The 10,785-nt window shown below is 38.0% G+C and overlaps 1 protein-coding gene across 3 annotated transcripts in view; it reads left to right on the plus strand.

Annotated features, from left to right (window-relative positions):
• Positions 1-10,785, plus strand: part of SLC25A21 (solute carrier family 25 member 21) — a 459,237-nt gene that overhangs the window by 159,819 nt on the left and 288,633 nt on the right. Inside the window, exon 1 of one of the 3 annotated variants that reach the window (XM_045287905.1) lies at positions 2,518-2,599. The exons of the other annotated variants lie outside the window; for them this stretch is intronic. The gene's annotated coding sequence lies outside the window, so the exon portion shown is untranslated. Of the gene's footprint in view, positions 1-2,517; positions 2,600-10,785 lie in introns of those variants that run through there. 3 annotated transcript variants of the gene reach the window in all.

Below are 10,785 nucleotides of genomic sequence, written 5' to 3' on the forward strand. Positions count from 1 at the left end.
GGCAAGAAAATTTTGGGAATGATGAGGGCAACAAATGTATAGATGTGCTTTACACAATTGATCTATGTATTGTGACGAATTGTATGAGCCCCAATAAATTGATTATAAAAAAAAAAAAGCAAAAATGTGACCTTGAGTACTAAAGTACACTGGAACCAAACCAAGGTATTTTCAATGTCCTAATATACTTGAGAAAACTGGCAACAAATCAGCAAGCATGAGGAAGAACAGATGCCTCTGCATTATGGAATTCGTGAAGAGTAGTGACTGTACCACGGAAGACCTGAAAGAACAAAGCTGTCTTGGAAAAAGTACAGCAAGAATACTCATCAGCAGCGGCAGTGGCGAGACTGCGTCTCGCACACGGTTGGGCATGTTATCAGGAGAGGCACTTATTTGGGATGTTATCAGGAGAGGCACTCCCTGGAGAAAGAATACCATGTGTGGTGAAATAGAGGCTCCGTGAGAAAGAGGAAGACCATCAGTGAGATGGATCGAAACCCTGCCCATGATCATGGTTCAAATACAGCAACAATTTTGAGCCTGGTGCTGGACCCGGCAATGTTTTGTTCCATTAGAACTGGGGCCACTTTTGAATGGGAACCAACTTCACCACACTCAACAACAGTAAAAACAGATGTTCTTGAGGGTAAGTTCTACTTGAAACAATCTATGTTTTAGAATAGAGTTTTATCTTAAAAAGGCATGAACCCAGTTGAAAACCCTGTTAGCTGTCATTTGCTAAATGAGAATTCCCATTAAGTAATACTTCTAAGGCTTAAAAGATAATAAAAATTGCTATTTTATACTTCCCTGAAATCAAACAAAACTCTAAAATTAAGTGATTTAATTGGTTTGTTTAAGTATAGTTCAGGTTAACTCAAAATATATTTTGTTGTTTTAAACCTATGCAAGTATGAAATGACCAATTCTGCTATAAATAAGGACCTAATGAATTAAACCACTGCTTTGATAGCTTGTTCATCAACCTTTTACTTTCCTGTTGACTTACTTTTGCTTCCACTTCTTTGGGTCATATAAAAATATTCGTCACACTTATTTTTGTCCAGGGAAAAGTGTTTAATGTATCTTTAACTCATCAAGGAGCCATTTCTAAGTCGTGCAAATTAGCATGTTTCCTTTCTTGAAGTCTTACCTCTTCTCACATAATAGTTCGTGCCTGCTGAGTTGTCCTTTTTATATTCATCTCATGACCTAATGCTTTCGGGGTGTTTTTTTTTTTCCTTTCCTTTTCCAATGAGGCAATGTTTGCGCACAGCTGTTCTGTAATATATAGCATAGATTGGCTTTTGAATGGAAATTTCACTTCTGTAAAGTGGTTTGGGATATATTTTTATGCAAGATGCTGTGCCAAATTGAACTGTAGATTGTAACATGCAGCCAAAGCTACCTCTGTTTGCCCCTCCAGGAAGCAGTTCACAGTTTTAATGATCATGATCCCCTATTGCAATGGGTTCCAGAGTTATTATGTAAACCTTATCCAAGCAGGGATATGCCTTTCCTATTTCTACATGCCTTTTCTGATAGGATAAATACTTTATAAATGACAAGTTTGGGAGTGCCAAGTCCTTATCCACAGTTAACATAACATCTTATGAATTAGATATTTATATTTTAAACTTGAGCCTTTTCATTTCCTTTCCAAGTTTGCTAATCTCACAGGAATATAGAATAACCAATCTGTAAACTAGAGAGCTCCTAATAGGAAAATGGCTTCTGAGATGAAGTGCAATTAATAAATCCCAGTGCCATTATCATTGCATCTCATTATGTGGGAGTTGGTTAATTAACATCGAAACTATTTATTTAAGGGCGGAATCAGCAAGAGTATTGTTTAACGCTTCCAAATTTGGTCTTAATCATTTTCCAAATTACAAAGAAAGAGATTTAAGGAAGATGCTGAAAACTCTGAACTTCACCTTCTCTGTAGGGCTCAATTTAGTGCTTCTTCGTATGTGAGCAAGTCTCCACCGATCAGATTTTCCACGATTCTGGCCATAGGGATTCACTCAGGGATTCACATGTGACTGAAATGAGGCCAATTGAGGCTGGGTTTGTTTGGGGTTTTTGAGGGGGGGTGGGGGGGAAGCGTGTGACATGTCCTGCTGCAGTAAGCAGAGAAGAGTCCTGCTTGCTTGCCTATTTAATCTTAAAGTTGACAGGATGGGGATTTGGGCTCTTAGAGGCAGTACACGTCTCTGCTTTGGGAACTCGGCAGCAGGAGTGGAGTGAACACAGACAAGCAGAGACAAGTCGACATAAGGGTCAGGGAAAGAAAGTCTTGGAACCAAGCATCCCTGCCATTTCCGTCATTTCGATCATGAGCCAACAAATTCTCCTTTTGTGTTTAAACTGATTTGTGTTGAATTTCATCTCAGCCAACCAAAGGAGTCCTGACAAATTATTTGTGTTGGAATTGACTACCTACACGAATAAGAAAACATTTGTTCTCTCACAGAAATTCCTCCAGTTTTCACCAGTCGTGTGAAAGAGAAAGCCTGGCCTGAGTGTTCACCCAGGAAGGAAACCTCATAAAGCACAGAGCACTTCAACGTCTGTGAAACAAACGCTAGCGAAGGTAAACCTCGAAATGGAAGAAGCCGGATTGTTTTTTTCTTCCTTATTTTAGATAACTGCATTTTAGATTTCTTGCTCATCGTAATGCTTTTATTATGATCTAACCCAACCCTTGTTCGGAGCAAGTTTAAATCTCTTCTTGTTAGACTCAGTCTTCAATGACTTTGGTTCAAAATTCAGTCAAAGTCAAGGGAAGCCTTCGGTGACACTGTAGCGAACCCTAGATAGCCCATCTGTCTTAGAAGGAGTGTGGCCAGCGTGCTCCTTAGACTCAAGGATGGTGAGACTTCGTCTGGCATACTTTGGGCATGTCAGAAGTGACCAGTCCCTAGAGAAGTACATCATGCTTGGTGAAGTAGAGGGGTATTAAAAAAAAGAGGAAGATCTTCAAGGAGATGAGTTGACACAGTGGCTGCCACAATGGGGTCAATCACAGGAACGATTGCGAGGCTGGCCCCGGACTGGGCAGTGTGTCCTTCTGTGGTGCATAAGGTTGCGATGGGTTAGAACCGACTCAACGGCACCTACCAACAGGTCACCTGGCTGCTCTGGTCTCTGCACACTGCATGATGGATAATTCCACTTGGTCGTATGTTGAAAAATCCCCACCCACCCCGTTTTAATGTTTTTTTCTCTTTTGCATTTTAAAATCTGAGCATCATCATTTGTATAGACATTATTTGGGGATCAAGTTGCTCATCAAATTTAGTCATCCTAAGCTTGAAATGCATGTATGTATGTACAGCTTAAAACTTAAATGTTAAGGATTTGCTTGGATACATAGCTAAAAAGATATGAATGGTCAAAGAAGATTATTACATAAACACAGTTGGTGGACTAAATTGAATTTAATTCAGAAAATGTGCCACATCTCACTTCACCAAAAATAATTCCTCACCAAAATCAAATGTGTAATTTACATTCAAACGCACAATCTCAAATATTGAGATCTCATTTTAAGTGCAGTTATATATAGATATATAAAGTAGATCTTCACTAATTAGATATTATCATGTGCTTTGGGATTGTGTTTCTAGAATGTTGTGTTTGAGTGAGAAACTGTTTGAATGCAGGATGTAGTTAGCAACTCTATGTTGGTGCTATTTGATTTGGTTTTTGTAAGCATCAGGATAAAGCTTAACTGCTATGTCAGAAAGCCAACAAGGGAGTGCCTTCAAGAACAAAGAAGTTTGCTTTCCTTCCATGTCAACAGTCCTGAGGGAATGGTTGGAGCCAGCATGGGATCTCTTCTCTTAGTCACTCGGGGACACAGGTCCCTTTCATTCAGGACACTGTCTTGTCATCCGTGAGGTACAATTTATGCCATTATAGACTGAGATTCTAGTGATTAGGAAGGGGGAAAGGTATGAAAACGGCCCATCTATTAGCTTAGCCTCTGTGCCTCTCATATTCAATTTGTAACAGTGACTGCCTGATGGATTCTGGGAAATGGCATCTTGTTGAGTGTCATGGAGCATGGAATAAAAGTGGGATTGAGACCATGGAATAAAAGAGGTTTCAGACTTTTGGAGCACCTTGTAGGATTCTAGAGCAATTGTCATAAATATAATCTTATGTCAAGAGAATCTTTTAATGAAGCGACAAAATGTTATGACTACTTTCCCTTTAAAAGATGACTAAGTTCTCTTTTTTGTGGCTATTTAAAGGTTTTATTTATTTATTTATTTTTGGACTTTTCTTTTTTTTAAAATCATTTTATTAGGGGCTCATACAACTCTTATCAGAATCCATACATACATCAATTGTGTGAAGCACATTTGTATATTCATTGCCCTCATCATTCTCAAAACACTTGCTCTCCACCTAAGCCCCCGGCATCAGGTCCTCATTTTCCCCCTTCCCCCTCCCTCATGAACCCTTGATAATTTATAAATTATTATTTTGTCATATCTTGCACTGTCCGACGTCTCCCTTCACCCACTTGTCTGTTGTCCGTCCCCCAGGAAGGAGGTTATATGTAGATCCTTGTAATTGGTTCCTCCTTTTTATCCCATCTTCCCTCCACCCTCCCGGTAACGCCACTCTCACCACTGATCCTGAAGGGATCATCTGTCCTGGATTCCCTGTGTTTCCAGTTCCTATCTGTACCAGTGTACATCCTCTGGTCTATCCAGACTTGCAAGGTAGAATTGGGATCATGATAGTGGGCAGGGGAGGTGGGGAGAGCAAGCATTTAGGAACTAGACGAAAGTTGACTAAGTTCTTTAAAATATACATTTTATTAGTTCCTATCCAACCTTCCTTGAAAATATGAACATGGATTTATTTATGTTTATTATTAAGAATTTATTACGTATTTCAGATCTTTCGCAGAGAGGTTATAGAGTAAAGTAGTTTTATTTGGGTTCTTATCAAAATAACCTATTTTTGTAGGCCATTTGTTTTCTCCTTGTAATTAAATGTTTCAAATTTTCTGCATTACCACATGATATAGATTAGCTATTAAATATGTACCAACTCCTTATTTATTAACTATCTCCTTATCTGACATTTCACATTTATGACACTAGTTTAAAAAAATCTACTGTCCTGCCATTTTACACATCAAGGAGACATATGTGGAAATATCCAATGCTGAGGTGCAAGGAGAGAGTAATGCTGGCCGTGATAGTTAAGGTTATGTGTCAACTCAGCTGAGCCATGATTTCTCAATGGAGTGGCAGTTATACAAGGGTATAATTTGACAATTATGTAATAATATAATTTAATAGGTATGTAATAATGAAATCATCCTCTGTTTTGTAATTTGATGTGGCCATCTCCCATTTTTGCATAGTTCAGATTAGCATAATGGCATGTTTTGGTTTGTTTGGTTCTTTTTACATTTTATTGGGGGCTCGTAGAACTCTTATCACAATCCATACATCCATCCACTGTGTCAAGCATATTTTTGCATATGTTACCATCATCATTTTCAAAATATTTTCTTTCTATGTGAGCCCTTGGTATCAGCTCATTTATTTCCCTCCCTTTCCCACCCTTCCTCCCTCAGGAGCCCATGATAATTTATAATTATTATTTTTTCATGTCTTACACTGACCAAGAAAGTTGTCCATCCCCCAGGAGGGGGTTATATGTAGATCATTATGATTGGTTCCCTTTTTTCTCCTCCTACCTTACCCTTACCCTCCTGGTATTGCTACTCTCAGTATAAATCCTGAGGGTTTTTTCTGTCCTGGACTCCCTGTGCTTCCAGCTCTTATCTGTAAATGCTCTGGTCTAGCCGAATTTGTCAGGGAGAATTGGGGTCATGATAGTGGGGAGTAGAGAGCATTAAAGAACTCGTCTCTCTCTGTGATCCTTCTGTAAGGAGATGTCCAATTGGCTACAGATGGGCTTTGAGTCTCCACTCCACACACGTGTCATTCACATTGATATGGTATTTTATTCTGGGTCTTTGATGCCTGACACATGATCCCATCAATACCTCTTGATCACACAGGCTGGTATGTTTCTTCCACGTAGACTTTGTTGCTTCCCTGCTAGATGGCCACTTGTTTATCTTCTAGCCTTTAAGACCCCAGAGGCTATATCTTTTAAAGCCAGGCACTACAGCTTTCTTTACCACATTTGCTTATGCACCCATTTTGTCTTCAGCGATCATGTTAGGAAGGTGAGCACCACAGAATGCCAGGTTATTAGAACAAAGTGTTCATGCATTGAGGGAGTATTTGAGTAGAGGCCCAATGTCCATCTGCTACCTTAATACTTAACAAATGTACATAGGTCTAGTTCCCTATCCTTATATAAAAATATTTACATATGTACATAATGGCATGGTTTTTTTAAACCTAAGTACATTGATAAGTAGTGAATGGGTATATTAACTTATTAAGTGTCCACATTCTTAGTTGTAAAACAATAAGCTCATAAGAACTTCAAAGATCAAATAAAGACAAAGAGAATATTACCTGACTAACTCAGGGAATGACACATCTATCATTCAAATGTAATTGTTCTTCACATACTTGGAATTACGCAGTTATAAAGTCAAATTTTTGTTCAGCCGACACTTTTTGTTTACTATATAAAGCTCACTGCCACTGAGTTGTTACTAATTCATATGGAGACCCTATAGGGCAGGATAGAACTGCCCCTGTGAATTTCTGAAGCTGTAACTGTTAACAGAAGAGAAAGTCCCATCTTTGCCCCTTGGAGCAGCTGGTGGTTTCGAGCTGAGAACCTTTTGGATTGCAGCCTAATGAGTAACTATTACACTATCAGTTACACGTACTGATAATAACAGGCCTTAGTAGCTATTTTAATATTCAGCCGGCTCTTCCATTCCCATCTCTTTCCTCTATGATGATTCCTCCAAAAAGACCGGCATGCTCTGACACCTTTGTCACTCTCCTCTGCCCTGTCAGGTCCCTTCTTCCAAGATTAAATTCCATGATCAAGCTTTATAAGCCCCCTTGCATGCACCTCCTTCTTGTCTTCCTCTCACTTCCTCACAATCACTTAGCAAAATTCATTCTAGTTATTTTCTACTCTCCTCACTCTGTACCTCCACCTATACAGCTGCTTGCAGCTAGAGAAAATGGGCATTTTCTCCACTAACCACAAGGAGATTCTTAATGCTCTCCAGAAATCATGGTACGTGGTTCCCGTCCATCCTTTCCCTCAGTCCCACAGGTGCTTATTTCATACCTCTCTCTATTCAACATCCTCTCCATCATCTATGGCCATTTCAGTAGATGACCTTGCTTCCTATTCCACAGTGAACACAGAAGCAACAGAAGAACATGGACTAGCCTTTAGAGCTTGGGACCATGTTGGAAAAACGATGCTTTAAAAAAATTGTTAAGGGAAAGCCTTCCTAGATGTATGCTTATGCAGCACCAAGAAAATTAAAATACAGCACATTTAATGTAGTCCAGTAGCAAAGACTCATCCCACAGTGCTTGTTGGGATGAAAGCCATGGAGGCAAATATTGTTTTTAGCAAGCTGGTAATTTAAGAATATTAACAAAGATCAAACATTGATTATTTTTGGATAATGTTTCCTATTGGTAATAATATATTCAATATGATGACAACTAAATATTTACGTTAGGAAATTTGTCTGCCTTTGTGTTTATATAATGTCTTATACTGTACTGTCCAAATATTGTTCTTTAGCTGATACCTACTTTAAATGAAGTGCAATCAGCTTCATTTTTGTGAGTTTTTTCATGTGGAAGTAAAGATTAGCTTAAACCGCACTTACTAGAAACCCTTCATGATTAAATTATACAAGTTCCTAAGTAATTAAAGAAGGATTCTCTGACAGTGAGTGCCTTTCTCTCCTTTTTTCCCCTACAAGTCAGACCTGGGTAACGAGTATGGTGTGGGAAACCTCCCAGGAATAGTGACTCCATTAGCTGAAGTTCCTGGGGACATGACATGGCCTGGAAGTTGGTCCGGAATCCCGTTCAAAAATGGAAATTCATATAGCTATGGTCTGGGTCATCCGCTAAGTAAATACAAAATTAAAGGCTAACATCTAAAGGCAAAGATAGTAATGTGATTAATTAAATTGCAAGAAATCTGGCCTTTTCTGTGGTGCTAATTATTGTCAGTGACTTATAGAAAAGAAAGAGCTGGTTACTTTTTTTTTTTTTAACCTACCAGACCGAAGTTTTTCACTAAGCAAGATATCATGTGCTGTCCTGAAACCTCCTTTCTGTTTCTGTGCGTCTAGCTAAAGACGAAAGGTGAAGTAGACTTCTCAGGACTATCTCATCCCCTCTGTTACAGATGCTTTGACTCTGAGAAGTGGTCGGGGCAGGAATGAGTTATTCTTGAGAAGTGAAAAACTTGCTCTCTTAATCAAACCTCTGTGTGATCAAGGTATTAGAAGCATTTGCACAACGTTGTGCAAACTATAGTCGTGTTTGGTGGGTTAGTGGGTTGGTTTTCTTGGACATCATCAGTTCCTAAGAACATTTTAAGATTATGAGGAACAATGATAATTTTTGTGATTAAATTATGATGAAAGTAGAGTTTAAACTAAAGATTAGCTTTATGGGGACTTTGGATTTGTGATGAGCAAATGATGAATTGCTGGTAATTTTAAAAAGAATGACTCCATATACTGTATTTTTTAAACTCTTAGAACCCTTTAGTGTGGGCAGCAGAATTGGGGACAAAGTTTGAGAAGTTGATAAATGTTCAGCAACTGCTTCTCTGAGAAAAACAAAATCAAAACCCTGTTTTTTTAGCACCTGCCAATTGACCTAGTGTAAATACTCACACCATGACTGATTTCAAACTATCAGTATGATATCACTGTCAGTTAAGAGCCAGCTTCAGCATGTCCTGTGGGGAAGGAGGACTGACATCGGTCCCTGTCTCTTGCTTGAGGAACAATTGAGGGAGCCTTCCTAGCCAATGAAATAAGAGAAGAAAGGGTGACCGAGAGCATAGGAGCTGTGAGTGAGGGAAAAGAAAACTCCTGAGGCAGAACGAAAGAGTTTAATTGCCTTTCTGGCAGATACAGAAGTAGAGTGTAAGCACATCACAATTGGGCAAGTCTTCTGGCATAAAAACTGAGATCTTGGTACTCTGTAGGCCCTCCTACTCCCCCCCCAAGTCTTAGAATCCTAACCCCTTGTTCAACCTAGTGCTCAGGTTGCCTTTCTGGATTTTGACAATCTTCCTTTGTTAAAATATTTTCTGGATTTTGACAATCTTCCTTTGTTAAAATACTTTCTTGATTTTATAATCTTCCATTGTTAAAATACTGGTTAGCTAGAATTTTTGTTGTTGTTGCTTTAGATAAGCACACTCAACTACGAACTTTTTTCCTCACATATATATTTATGTTCCATAAAATAAATGGTATTTCTATTTCTCTCTTTGCTTACATTACTTCTATTTAAAGATATTTTATACTCTTCCAAAATGCGCTCTTCCCATATGCTGACCAATTCACAATTTAATTCCCACCTTATGTTTCTCCTTACATTACAGATCATGCTAAGGCCCATATATAATAGCTAAGTTTCCATAATGGACCAACACATTACAAATTGGCTCACTTACCCAAGTATATATGGAGTTGACTTCGTGAGGATCTAAACTAAAGTTAAGTAACTAAACACATAAATTAAGTTCTGAGGTATTATGTTGAGCCAAAATTCTAAAAGAAATAATTAATATGAACGTTTTTACAAGTGATATTTTCATTAGCTTTATAGTTTTCAACTTTTCTACTTCTGCATTCAAACTGTGAATTAAAAAAATAATAGTAAAACCTTACTTGTTTTTAAACTGTCACACCTTTTCTTCCTCTCCTGGACGTGCTCCATCTTGCCAGACCATAATGTGTGCATAGGTTTATACCTTCGAACTATATTTATATAAATTTTTATAGTCAATCAGATAATAAAATCTGAGAGCAGTGTGTGCACCAAGGAAATTACTGTACTCCCTGTAGACATGTGCTAATGGCTACTGCTTAATGATAATTGTCTTTTTTAAATGCATTTTAATAGAAAATCATTTCAAAGTATTTCCTTAAAAGAGTTTTTCAAAGAAAGCTTTGACATGCTCCAAAATATTACTTTTAATAACATCTTTCAAAATGACCAAACCGCATTACCTATTTGGTCAATTCAATGTGCACAATATTAATTTATTGTGCCACAAAGGTAGCGCACCTTAACTGTTATTAGGAGAAAACATAATATAATTTATTTCCCTTTATGAGTCTCACATTGCTTGTAATTTAGTCGGGCTACCACATTTTCTGGGCAGGCTATCAAATAGCATGTTGTAATGATTTGCTTGACTAGTAGAGTAGATGAAAAAAATACCAGTTCTGTCTGTAGCCATACTATTTTTGAATTTGGAATTTGCACAGTTTGAAACTATCTTATTTTACTGTGGTTCCTCTTAAAAAAATAGGAAGATGCTTTTACACTTTAAAGAGTTCAACGTAAAAAAAATTTTTTTTTAGAGTTAAAAGTAGTACACAAATCAGTTAAGGTAATAGATGTTAAATCAAGAGAACTTCACAAAACAGGAGAGAAATATTAAATTTAGTCTGAAAATGCTATGGAAAAAGCTGTAGTATGAAGAGTCTTAAAATTTTTCATGAAAATGTGTATTACTCCATAGCGAATGGGGGGTGGGGGTTGCGGAGTGGAGACCCAAAGCCCATTTGTAGGCCACTGGAGATCC

Source organism: Echinops telfairi, unplaced genomic scaffold, assembly GCF_000313985.2.
Source record: "Echinops telfairi isolate 266 unplaced genomic scaffold, ASM31398v2 ScPeMD7_18;HRSCAF=68, whole genome shotgun sequence".
Lineage (NCBI taxonomy): Eukaryota > Metazoa > Chordata > Mammalia > Afrosoricida > Tenrecidae > Echinops > Echinops telfairi.